Raw genomic sequence first — 13,026 nt, 5'->3', positions numbered from 1 at the left:
TTCTCTTCCAGAACTCCCCTGCCTTACCACATCACCCCTCCCCCAACTTAACAGGAAAGAGTAAAAGTAAACCTGGAGCAGTGCTTTCAGATATGTCAAAGCAGAAGGGCACAAGTACAGGATTACCAGGAAGGTTGGTTGAGACCAGGGCACTGAATCCATTTAAAGAATGCTGTAGTGTCAGCTGTGGCTCAGTTGGAAGCGCTCTCACCTCTGAGTTAAAAGGTTGTGGATTCAAGTCCCACTCCAGAGACTTGAGCACAAAATCTAGGCTGAAGCTCCAATACAGTACTGAGGGAGTGCTGCATTGTCAGAGGTGCTGTCTTTCGGACGAGACGTTAAACCTCTCGGGTGGATGTAAAAGATCTTTTGAATAAGGGCAGGGGAGTTCTTCCTGGGATCCTGGCTAACGTTTATCCCACAGCCAACATCACGAAAAACAAGTTGTCTTAAAAACAGATAATCTGGTCATTATCACACTGCTGTCTATGGGATCCTGCTGTGCGCAACTTGCCTGCCACGTTTCCTACAATACATAGGAACAGGAGTAGGCCATTCAGCCCCTCGTACCTACTCCGCCATTTGACAAGATCATGGCTGATCTGTGATCTAACTCCATATACCTGCCTTTGGCCCATATCCCTTAATACCTTTGGTTGCCAAAAAGCTATCTATCTCACATTTAAATTTAGCAATTGAGCTAGTATCAATTGCCGTTTGCGGAAGAGAGTTCCAAACTTCTACAACCCTTTGTGTGTAGAAATGTTTTCTAATCTCGCTCCTGAAAGGTCTGGCTCTAATTTTGAGACTGTGCCCCCTACTCCTAGAATCCCCAACCAGCGGAAATAGTTTCTCTCTATCCACCCTATCCGTTCCCCTTAATATCTTATAAACTTCGATCAGATCACCCCTTAACCTTCGAAACTCCAGAGAATACAACCCCAATTTGTGTAATCTCTCCTCGTAACTTAACCCTTGAAGTCCGGGTATCATTCTAGTAAACCTACGCTGCACTCCCTCCAAGGCCAATATGTCCTTCCGAAGGTGCGGTGCCCAGAACTGCTCACAGTACTCCAGGTGCAGTCTAACCAGGGTTTTGTATAGCTGCAGCGTAACTTCTGCCCCCTTGTACTCCAGTCCTCCAGATATAAAGGCCAGCATTCCATTTGCCTTCTTGATTAATTTCTGCACCTGTTCATGACACTTCAATGATCGATGTACCTGAACCCCTAGGTCCCTTTGGACATCCACTGTTTTTAAACTTTTTACCATTTAGAAAGTACCCTGTTCTATCCTTTTTTGATCCAAAGTAGATGACCTCACATTTGCCTACATTGAATTCCATTTGCCACAGTTTTGCCCATTCACCTAATCTATCAATATCCCTTTGTAATTTGATGTTTTCATTTCCACTGCTTACAATGCCACCAATCTTTGTGTCATCGGCAAACTTAGATATGAGACTTTCTATGCCTTCATCTAAGTCGTTAATAAATATTGTGAATAATTGAGGCCCCAAGACAGATCCCTGCGGGACTCCACTCGTCACATCCTGCCTGTCGGAGTGCTGCACTGTCGGAGGTGCTGTCTTTCGGATGAGACGTTAAACCTCGCGGGTGGATTTAAAAGATCTTTTGAATAAAATAAGAGCAGGGGAGTTCTCCCCGGGATCCTGGCTAACGTTTATCCCACAGCCAACATCACGATAAACAGGTTGTCTTAAAAACAGATAATCTGGTCATTATCACACCGCTGTCTGTGGGATCCTGCTGTGCGCAACTTGCCTGCCACGGTTCCTACATTACAACAGTGACTACACTTCAAAAGTACTTCATTGACTGTAAAGCACTTTGGGACGTCCTGATGTTGCGAAAGGCGCTATATAAATGCAAGTCTTTCTCTCTGATTTAGCCTCATCTCTGGGATAGACTTCATACCAGCACTAATTGTGAGGCTGCATCTGAGGCTACACCTGTGACATTAGAACAGAAAATATAGGTTTGTGCAATCATCATCTGATGCCAAGACTGTAATTGCACAAAGTGAGTTGCTCTGCTGACAGGCAGCAGTGCAAACCAGACAGATCCAATCTGCCTTCATGCACTGAGCCTGAATTTATAAATACTATAGTGGCTCCTCGTCTTTAGTGTGGGTGACTTTCCCGTACAGCCTCAGGAATTTTGTCTCCACACGATGATAGCCCTTGTCCTGGGGCGTGAGGAAGAATTCTGATCATTATAGTTCACTGATTTACAGTAAATGCCGAGCTTCATGATGTTACGCAATACGTTTTCTGATTGGTTTCGAACAGGTGGTTTCTACGATTGCATGCAGTAAATACAATGCACCTGTTGTATGATGCACATGACGATGTTAGTGGAAGATGAAATGGACACTCGGTGGATATTTGTGCCTGAGCTCCCGACCACATATTCTCTCCATCATAAAGACTGCCGACTTCCATCTCCGTAACATCGCCTGCCTCCGCCCCCACACCAGCCCATCCTTCCACTGGAACCCTCACTCGCCCTTTCGTCAACTCCAGACTTATAGGATCGGAGAATCATGCAGCACAGAAGGAGGCCATTCGGCCCATCATGCCTGTGCCGGCTCTTTGAAAGAGCTATCCAATTAGTCCCACTCCCCCCGTAGCCCTGCAAATTTCTCCTTTTCAAGTATTTATCCAATTCCCTTTTGAAAGTTACTATTCAATCTGCTTCCACCATCTTTTCAGTTGCTGCATTCCAGATCATACAACTCGCTGTGTAAAAAAAATGAATCCTCATAACCCCCCTTGCATTTCTTGCCGATTCTAATGTTTTCCTGGCTGGCCTCCCATCCTCCGTAAAACCCTGCTGCCCATATCCTATCTCACACTAAGTCCCATTCATCCATCACCCCTGTCCTCACTGAGTTACACTGGCTCCAGGTCCCTCAATGCCTCAAATATAAATTTCCCACCCTTGTGTTTAAATCCCTCCAAGGACTCACCACTTTCTATCTCTGTAGCCTCCTGGAGTGCAACAACCTCCCACGTTCCCCAAACTCACTGGTCCTCTGACTCTGGCCTCTTGTGCAACCCACCTTTGCCCCATTGTTAGCGGACGTGCCTTCATCTGCCTCAGTCCCACGCTCTGCATTTCCATCCCTAAACCCTTCTGCCTCTCTATCTCCCTCTCCTAGTTTACGGCTCTTCTTCAAAACCACCACCTTGACCAAGTTTTTGGTCACCTCTCCTAATTATAGAATCATACAGCACATAAGGAGGCCATTCAGCCCCATTGTGTCTGTGCTGGCTCTTTGAAAGAGCTAGCCAATTAGATCCACTCCCCTGCTCTTTCCCCACAGCCCTGCAAATTTATACAATTCCCTTTTGAAAGTTACTATTGAATCTGCTTCCACCACCCTTTCAGGCAGAGCATTCCAGATTGTAACAACTCACTGCGTAAAAAAAAATTCTCCTCATTTCCCCCCTGGATTTTTTGCTAGTTATCTTAAATCTGAGTCCTCTGGTTACCAACCCTTCTGCCAGTGGAAACAATTTCTCTGTATTTACTCTATCAAAACCCTTCATAATGTTAAATCTCCCCTTAACCTTCTCTGCTCTCAGGAGAACAATCCCAGCTTCTCCACTCTTGCCACGTAATTGAAATCCCTTACCCCTAGTACCATTCTGGTAAATCTCTTCTGCACCCTCTCCAAGGCCTTGACATCCTTCCTAAAGTGTGGTGCCCAGAATTGAACACAATACTCCAGCTGAGGCCTAACCAGTGATCCATAAAGGTTTGGCACAACTTCCTTGTTTTTGAACTCTATGCCTCTATTTATAGAGCCAAGAATCCCATATGCTTTTTAGCAGCTTTATCAACTTGTCCTGCCAGCTTCAAATAACTTTCTTTTGCTTGGTGTCCATTGTTTTTCTTAAGAGGCCCACCTCCTACTCCCTCAATCCTATTCCCACCAATCTGCAGACCAGCCAACTTCCCTTCCTGGCCCCCATGTTAGCTGATATTGTTAACGGTTCGCTCTCCTCGGGTCTCCTGTCCCCCTCCCCCTTAAATCTACCGTCATCAGCCCCTCCTCAAAACACCCACCCCTTGACCCCTCTGTCCTTGCAAACTACCACCCCATCTCCAACCTCCCTTTCCTCGCTAAAGTCCTTGAACGTGTTGGACCATAAGAGATAGGAGCAGGAGTCGGCCATTCGGCCCCTCGAGCCTGCTCCGCCATTTAATGAGATCATGGCTGATCTGATTTTTACCTCAACTGCACTTTCCCGCCCTTTCCCCATATCCTTTGACTCCCTTGCTGATCAAAGGTGTTGTCACCTCCCAAATCCGTGCCCATCATTCCCGCAACTCCATGTTTGAATCTCTGCAATCAGGTTTCTACCCCTGTCACAGTACTGAAACAGCCCTTATCAAAGTCACAAATGACATCCTATGTGACTGTGACCGTGGTAAACTATCCCTCCTCAACCTTCTCGGCCTGTTGACCACACCTGTCCTCCTCCACCGTCCAGTTGGGTGGGACTGCACTCGCCGGGTTCTATTCTTATCTATCCAGTCATAGCCAGAGAATCACCTGCAATGGCTTCCCGCTTCCGCACCACTGCCTCTGGTGTCCCTCAAGGATCTATCCTTGGTCCCCTCTTATTTCTCATCCACATACTGCCCCTCAGCGGCATCATTCTAAATCACGACGTCAGGTTCTACGTGTACGCTGACGACGCCCAGCTCTACCTCACCACCACCTCCCTTGACCCCCGCCACTGTCTCTGATTTGTCGCACTGCTTATGCTACATCCAATACTGGATGAACAAAAATTTCCTCCAACTAAATATCGAGAAGACTGAATCCATTGTCTTCGGTCCTCGCCACAAACTCTGTTCCCGAGCCACCGACTCCATCCCACTCCCTGGCCACTGTCGGAGGATGAACCAGACCGTTCGCAACCTTGCCGTCCTAACTGACCCAGTGATAAGCTTCCGACCACATATCCGCTCCATCACCAAGACCGCCTACTTCCACCTCCGTAATATCGTCCGTCTCCGCTCCTGCCTCATCTCATCTGCTGCTGAAACCCTCATCCGTGCCTGTTTTACCCCCACACTGGACTATTCCAATGCTCTCCTGGCCGGCCTCCCATTTTCCAACCTCCATAAACTTGAGCTCATCCAAAACTCTGCTGCCCACATCCTAACTCGCACCAAGTCCCATTCACCCATCACCTCTGGCTCCCAGTCCGGGAACGCTTCGATTTTAAAATTCTCACCCTTGTTTTCAAATCCCTCCATGGCCTCGCCCCTCCCTATCTCTGTAACCTCCTCCAGCCCTACAATCCTCCTAGATCTCTGCACTACTCTAATTCTTGCCTCTTGCACATCCCCGATTTTAATTGCTCTGCCATTGGTAGCCGTGCCTTCAGCTGCTAGGCCCTAAGTTCTGGAATTCCCTCCCTAAACCTCTCTGCGTCTCTACCTCCTTTAAACCTACCTCTTTGACCAAGCTGGTCACCTGTCCTAATATCTTCTTATGTGGCTCGGTGAAGCACCTTGGGACATTTTACTATGTTAAAGGTGCTCTATAAAACTAAGTTGCTGTTGTTGTATAAATGCAAGATGAATGACGGATGATGGATAATGGACGGTTGGTGTTGAATGATGACGATGATGATTGATGATATGGCCTGGGAGTGACCATTGCCGCTTGCTTCCCATTTGTCCCTTAGTAGACTTGCCCTTTCATGATGCCAATAAGCCTACTTGGTTGTGGGATGTTGACAGGCCTGGGTTTCCACACCGTTCCCTCTCTTTTTCTTGCACTCAGACAAGAGAAAGCAAGAGAATACTCTTAATAGGTTATTAGGAGTAAGGGCTTTCCGCCCATCCATAGAGCAAGTGACGGGACTCTATCAGGGTCTATATTTTTACCGTAACCTTCAGTCCTAGAATTACTTTTCCTCACTCCTGTAGAGAGATCCTTGATCCGCCCATACTTACGTGATTGAAATCAGGACCTGGTCACTCTCTGGCTCTTCGTTCTGAGGCAGCAACACACTGAAGTTTTCCAGACAGTGATCCTCCAGCAAAACCGTGCTTGCAATAGCGTTCCTCAACAAAAAGAAGTTAAGAAACTAAGAGCTTCAGCTAGTTGCTGACGCTTAAGCAGCCCCAGCTTTTCTTATCAGACACACTGAGAGCAAACCTGTCAATTATGCATTTCTTACCAACAGAAGACTAAATACGAGAGCGTGATATCTCTGAGGAACAGAAATGTTGTTATTAAAAGTACTTCCTTCTTCCTGTCAGCTGGCCTCATTATAACCTTGGTCTAATGCCTGTCTTGTTAGAGACCCATCTTCCTGTTATGGAATATGAAGTTGGACAGTAAACTAATGGTCAGCAGTAAAACTCAATTTTTGCACTGTCAAAGTCTCAAGTGTTAAACATGTATTGCTTCCAGCCATGCCAACCAACCCAATGAGTCAGTATGCTCTTCCTCAACCACTGTGCAATGAAATGGTACAGTGGCTTCAAAAAATATGCAGTTATATGTAATTTCGAGAAAAAAAATTTACAATTAAAAAAGGTTAAACTCCAGTGCTCTATTTTCAAACACGTCCCAAAAATGCAACAGAACACAGGCTGTTATAGAATCATAGAAGTTTACAACATGGAAACAGGCCCTTCGGCCCAACATGTCCATGTCGCCCAGTTTATACCACTAAGCTAGTCTCAATTGCCTGCACTTGGCCCATATCCCTCTATATCCATCTTACCCATGTAACTGTCCAAATGCTTTTTAAAAGACAAAATTGTACCCGCCTCCACTACTGCCTCTGGCAGCTCGTTCCAGACACTCACCACCCTTTGAGTGAAAAAATTGCCCCTCTGGACCCTTTTGTATCTCTCCCCTCTCACCTTAAATCTATGTCCCCTCGTTATAGACTCCCCTACCTTTGGGAAAAGATTTTGACTATCTACCTTATCTATGCCCCTCATTATTTTATAGACTTTCAATTTACAATGTTGAAAAGCGTGTCGAAGGTATGCTAGTGTAGCGATTATGTTACTGGACCAGTAGTACAGAGAATGTGAGTTCAACTCTCGCTACAGCAGTTTGAGAATTTGTATTCAGACTTTAAAAGTATCTGGAAATAAAAAACTGGTATCAGTAAAAGTGATCATGAAGCTATCAGATTGTCGTAAAAAAAACAAACTGGTTCATTAAAGTCCTTTAGGGAAGGAAACCTGCCGTCCTGGCCCACATATGCTTTTGATGTGGCCCAGCAAGCCAGTCAGCTGTATCAAACCAATACCAGCGGTTCAAGAAGGCATATCACCATCTTCTCTGGGCAAATAGTGATGGACATAAAATACCGGCTTTGCCAGGGACATTCACATTGCAAGAATCAATTAAAAGAAAAATCACCGTCAACCTTTCACAGGATTGTGAACAAGTGGCAGTTGTCCATGTAATTCCTTAGCACCACACATTTTTTTCTTTTATCAACAAATTCCCAATCCTCATCCCCCTCCTGAAGGCATTGGCTACTTGCTGGGGGATGGTTCCACAGGCAACAAGGCTCCTTTGGTACCTTGGCCAATGAGCTTTGATAGTGTATTTTGCTAGGCTATTTGACTACAGGGAACATCACAACTAAGCCGGACTATGTCATCACCCAACACCCATATGTGCTCTTCCAGCAGAAGTCTTTGGTTATAAGCAAGTGATCAGGAACTAATATTTCCCCTCGCGTGCCAGAGTGCTAAGGCCAACTGCAATACTCTACTGAGCTGAGATTTTAAAAAAATTAGCTGAGATCAAACCTTGGACTTCCCTGATCAGCAGGGCTCAGAAATTCACCAGATAAGCTTGTTGACAAAAGGGAGGGGAACTCTGTCTACACATTCTCGCTCTTTCTTTCAACAATGTCACCTATTAATAGGTGTTTAAAATGCAATTTTCGATAATGGAAAACATTTCATCGTTCGGCCCAACTACACTATGCTGGTGTTTATGTTGCACACGAGCCTCCTCCCAACCCCTCTTCATCCAACCCTATCAACATATCCTTCTATTCCTTTCTGCCTCTTGTGTTTATTTAGCTTCTCCTTTAATGCATCTATGCTAGTCGTCTCAACTACTCCTTGTGGTAGTGAGTTCCACATTCTAACCACTCTCTGGGTAAAGAGGATTCTCCTGAATTCCCTATTGGATTTATTGGTGACTATCTTATATTTATGGCCCCTAGTTCTGGTCTCCCCCCACAAATGGAAACATCTCTATGTCTACCCGATCAAACCCTTTCATAATCTTAAAGACCTCTATCAAGTCAGCCCCAGCCTGTTCAATCTTTCCTGATAGGTATAACCTCTCAGTTCTGGAATCATCCTTGTTAATTGTCTTTCAATGGGTTGTCATCTTGGATACATAAACATGGAGAACAAAACAAAACACGAAGCTGGGGATCTAATATGGCCCCATTTTTGACCCAACGGAGTTTGAAAGCAGCATACAGTTCATTCAGCAACGAACTTTTAAAATCCTGCACAAATTCTTTTTTTTAAAGCCATTATAGTTTTGAGGCTCTGTCACCGAACAGCACCTTTGTTTCTGCAGCTACAGGCCCATTATTAAAACCTTGCGCATAATAACTCCATACGCATTGCTGAAGTAATGGTACCCTCCTCCCCTTTTAACATGAGCTGCTGGGTGAGAACAGGTAACGATGAACAGGGAGCAACGTAAACAAAACTGCAGGTACCTACTCTGGAATGTAAACCTCTTAGCAAAAGATCACTCGGCAGAATTTGAAAGGTTTGACATCAGTTATCAGGTGGCAGAAAATAAATGAACCACTAAAGGTGACTCGTGGGAAACGATTTATATCCCGCCAAGTAAGCAGATTTGAATGATGCAGGCGAGGGAGCTACGCTATAAATCACAGGTTTCTGTTGCAGCATAAACAGAAATGACTGTGATGCAGTTCAGCCATGATCTAATTGAATGGCGGAACAAACTCGAGGGGCTGAATGGCCTACTCCTGTTCCTATGCAAAAAAAAAACTTGCTTTCTTGTGAAAAAAGGGAGCGATATAGAATCACAGAATCTTACAGCACAGAAGGAGGCCATTTGGCCCATCGTGCTTGAAAGAGCTGTCCAATTAATCCCACTCCCCTGCTCTCTCCCCATAGCCCAGCAATTTTCTCCCCTTCAAGTATTTACCCAATTCCCTTTTGAAAGTTACTATTGAATCAGCTTCCACCACCCTTTCAGGCAGCGCATTCCAGATCATAACAACTCGCTGCGTAAAAAAAATTCTCCTCATCTCCCCTCTGGCTCTTTTACCAATTACCTTAAATCTGTATCCTCTGGTTACCGGCCCTTCTGCCAGCGGAAGCAGTTTCTCCTTACTTTATCAAAACCCTTCATGATTTTGAACACCTTCATCAAATCTCCCCTTAACCTTCTCTGTTCTAAGGAGAACAATTTCAGCTTCTCCAGTCTCTCCACAAAAGAGATATTTAAGATAAGAATAGATTTTTAAAAATTAGATCAAGCATAATATTGAAATAGGGACATTTGAAAGGGTGTGTTAAACTAATACACTAAGATATAAAATACTTAATGTTGCGTTGTTAGTGAGCTGGAGTGACAGGCCATTAAGAGCGTGAAGTTGACAGTAACTGTAAAATAAGTTTGATGGGATTGTGAGAGGTTTATACTGACAGAGGTGAAAAGGTGACAGAGCAAGTTTGAGCTGAGTGACGGTAAAAAAAAGGGAGTTCAGTGCCAAGAGAGTGTGGGCCTGAATGTACGACAAGCAAGAACATGAGTATTAGAGCTAGTACTTGTGAGTAGTAGGATCAGGAGCTACACTTGTGATATGTACAGGAGGTACTGGATGGGTTTAGTAGAGAGGAGCAATACACATGCATCAAGTGTCAGAAGGTTGTGCTGCATGAGTAGAGGACAAGCTGGCTACACTTGGCAAAGTATGCGTGAAGGAAAGACATCCGAGAGGTTCATTCCAGAAGATGGCGACCACACAGATAGAGAGGCAGAATGAAGCAGAAGGAAGGACGTAGATACCGAGCCACAGGTGGAAACAAGATAAGCACTAGGGGAAAACCTTGTGCGTCTGTACTTGCATACCGTCCTTGACATCCATGATGAAAGCAAGAATGGAGACACAGGGGAGGGTATTCATGAGCAACACCACGGTACCAAGAAGCATGTGATTATCTAAGGGAAAAACAGATACACTATCGAAAAGAACTGGTGGTTGTTAGCAGTGCAGGATTCCTGAATTGGGAGGATTGGCAGCTCAATTTCCAGCCGCAACTGGTGTTCCTAAATGATATATTTATCTTCTTGGCTTCAAGGTTGGGGACATAATGGAGCACGTGGGGTGGGGGGGGGGGGGGGAAGAAACTTCTGGAAAGGGAGGGAAGACTGTCAGAAGTCACAGTTCCCAAAGAAACCCATTACATGGGAAAAAGTGGAATGATGTGTTGCTGGGGAAGTTCAAAGAATTTAATCTTACCTTGAATTGCCTATCTTTGAGACTGTAATCTCAGGATTACATCTTTTGCCACGTGTCACATAGAGCTTGCAGTCCAAGATTAGATATGTCAATAAGTGTTGAGAGAGATGGTGTAGAAGGTAGTGGTCTAGATTGGGCAGGGGAAACTATTCACACAGGACAGGTTTCACCCAAATTGGATTAGTACCAATGAACTTGCAGCGTAGACTAATAGAGTAGGGTGGAAGAATTTAAACTAGCAGGGAAAGGATAAAAGTTAATTAATAGCAAAAAGATCAAATAAAAAGAATGCCGTGAAGGTTAGGTTTACGTAGAACACAGGACTGGAAATGACCACTGCAGTCCACTTGCCATCATTTTACAAAGTTCTCTAGATTCAGGAATTGTCCCTTGGATTGGAAAATTGCAGATGTAACTCCATTATTTAAGAAAGGTGAGAGAGTGAAACCAGGAAATTATAGACCTGTTAGTCTAACATCTGTTGTGGGGAAGTCATTGGAATCTATAATTAAGGAAGGAGTGACTGAGCACTTGAAGAAATTTGAGCTGACTGGAGAGAGCCAAAATAGTTTGTAAAGGGTAGGTAATGTCTAACGAAACTAACTGAATTTTTTGAGGAAGTAACTAAAGTAGTAGACAGGGGAATGTAGTTTATATGGACTTCCATAAGGCATTTGATACGGTTCCACATAAAAGACTGATAGCTAAAATTAAAGCTCATGGAATTGAAGGCAAATTATTGACCTGGTTAGGAGACTGGTTAGGCGGTAGAAGGCGGAGAGTCGGGATAATGGGTATGTACTCGAAATGGAAGGAAGTGACTAGTGGTGTCCCACAAGGGTCTGTGCTCGGGCCTCAACTATTCACTATATTTATTAATAACTTAGATAACACAATAGAGAGCCATATTTCCAAGTTTGCTGATGATACAAAGATTACAGTAAGTAGTGTAGACAGGAGCATGAAAAGAGACATTGATAGGTTAAGTGAGTGGGCAAAACTGTAGTAGATAGATTTCAATGCAGGGAAGTGTGATGTCATCCATTTTGGACCAAAAAAGGACAGATCCGAGTATTTTATAAACAGTGAAAAGCTAGGAACAGTGCAGGTCCAAAGAAATTTATGGGACCACATGCACAGATCACTAAAATGTAGTGGTCAGGTATGGAAAAAAAATCAAAAAGTCTAATGGAATGTTAGCCTTTATAACTAGAGGGCTAGAATATAAAGGGGAGGAAGCTTTGCTACAGCTATTCACTGCCCTGGTTAGATCACATCTGGAGTACTGTGTACAGTTCTGGGTACCTCACTTTAGAGAGGATATAAAGGCCTTGGAAGGGGTGCAGTACAGATTCTCCAGAATGTTACCAGGGCTCCAAGGGTTAGTCTTTCCACCATCTACAAGGCACAAGTCAGGAGTGTGATGGAATATTCTTCACTTGCCTGGATGAGTGCAGCTCCAACAACACTCAAGAAGCTCGACACCATCCAGGACAAAGCAGCCCGCATGATTGGCACCCCATCCACCACCCTAAACATTCACTCCCTTCACCACCGGCGCACCGTGGCTGCAGTGTGTACCATCCACAGGATGCACTGCAGCAACTCGCCAAGGCTTCTTCGAAAGCACCTCCCAAACCCGCAACCTCTACCACCTGGAAGGACAAGGGCAGCAGGCACATGGGAACACCACCACCTGCACGTTCCCCTTCATGTCACACACCATCCCGACTTGGAAATATATCGCCATTCCTTCATCGTCACTGGGTTAAAATCCTGGAACTCCCTTCCTAACAGCACTGTGGGAGAACCTTCACGGACTGCAGCGGTTCAAGGCGGCGGTTCACCATCACCTTCTCAAGGGCAATTAGGGGTGGGTTATACATGCTGGCCTTGCCAGCGATGCCCACATTCCATGAATGAATAAAAAAAAGATTATGAGGAGGGATTACATAAAATAGGCTTGTATTCCCTGAAATATAGAAGGTTAAGGGTTGATTGAGGTTTTTAGGATTTTGAAAGGAATTGATAGGGTAGATACAGAGAAACTTTTTCCACTGGTGGGGGATTCTAGGACAAGGGGACATCACCTTAAAATCAGACTCAGGTCATTCAGGAGAGAAGTTAGGAAACACTTCTTCACGCAAAGGGTGGTAGAAGTTTGGAACTCTCTCCCACAAAAAGCAGTAGATGCTAGCTCAATTAATAATTTTAAATCTGAGATTGATAGATTTTTGCTAGCTAAGGGTATTAAGGGATATGGAGCCAAGGCGGGTGGATGGAGTTAAGATACAGATCAGCCATGATCTCACTGAATGGACAGACTAGGAGGTGAAGTAATTGAATATGCCAAGGACAAAAGGGAAATAAAGGAAGTAGATACACTGGTGCAGGATAAGGTTCGGAACAAGAATCTAGTTCGGAGCATGTCATCCAAAAGGAGCAAAGGTAGTTCTAGTGATTTGCAACAGCCA

At 44.6% G+C, this 13,026-nt stretch overlaps 1 protein-coding gene across 7 annotated transcripts in view; it reads right to left on the bottom strand.

The window, feature by feature from the left end:
• Positions 1-13,026, bottom strand: part of LOC137345065 (5'-AMP-activated protein kinase subunit gamma-2-like) — a 514,189-nt gene that overhangs the window by 339,852 nt on the left and 161,311 nt on the right. The window contains exon 1 of one of the 7 annotated variants that reach the window (XM_068008548.1): positions 6,003-6,071. The exons of the other annotated variants lie outside the window; for them this stretch is intronic. The gene's annotated coding sequence lies outside the window, so the exon portion shown is untranslated. Of the gene's footprint in view, positions 1-6,002; positions 6,072-13,026 lie in introns of those variants that run through there. 7 annotated transcript variants of the gene reach the window in all.

Source organism: Heptranchias perlo, chromosome 2 (assembly GCF_035084215.1).
Source record: "Heptranchias perlo isolate sHepPer1 chromosome 2, sHepPer1.hap1, whole genome shotgun sequence".
In the NCBI taxonomy this organism is placed as follows: Eukaryota; Metazoa; Chordata; class Chondrichthyes; order Hexanchiformes; family Hexanchidae; genus Heptranchias; species Heptranchias perlo.
Note: the sequence above shows the minus strand (reverse complement) of the source record. Positions and strands in the feature narration are given on the sequence as shown.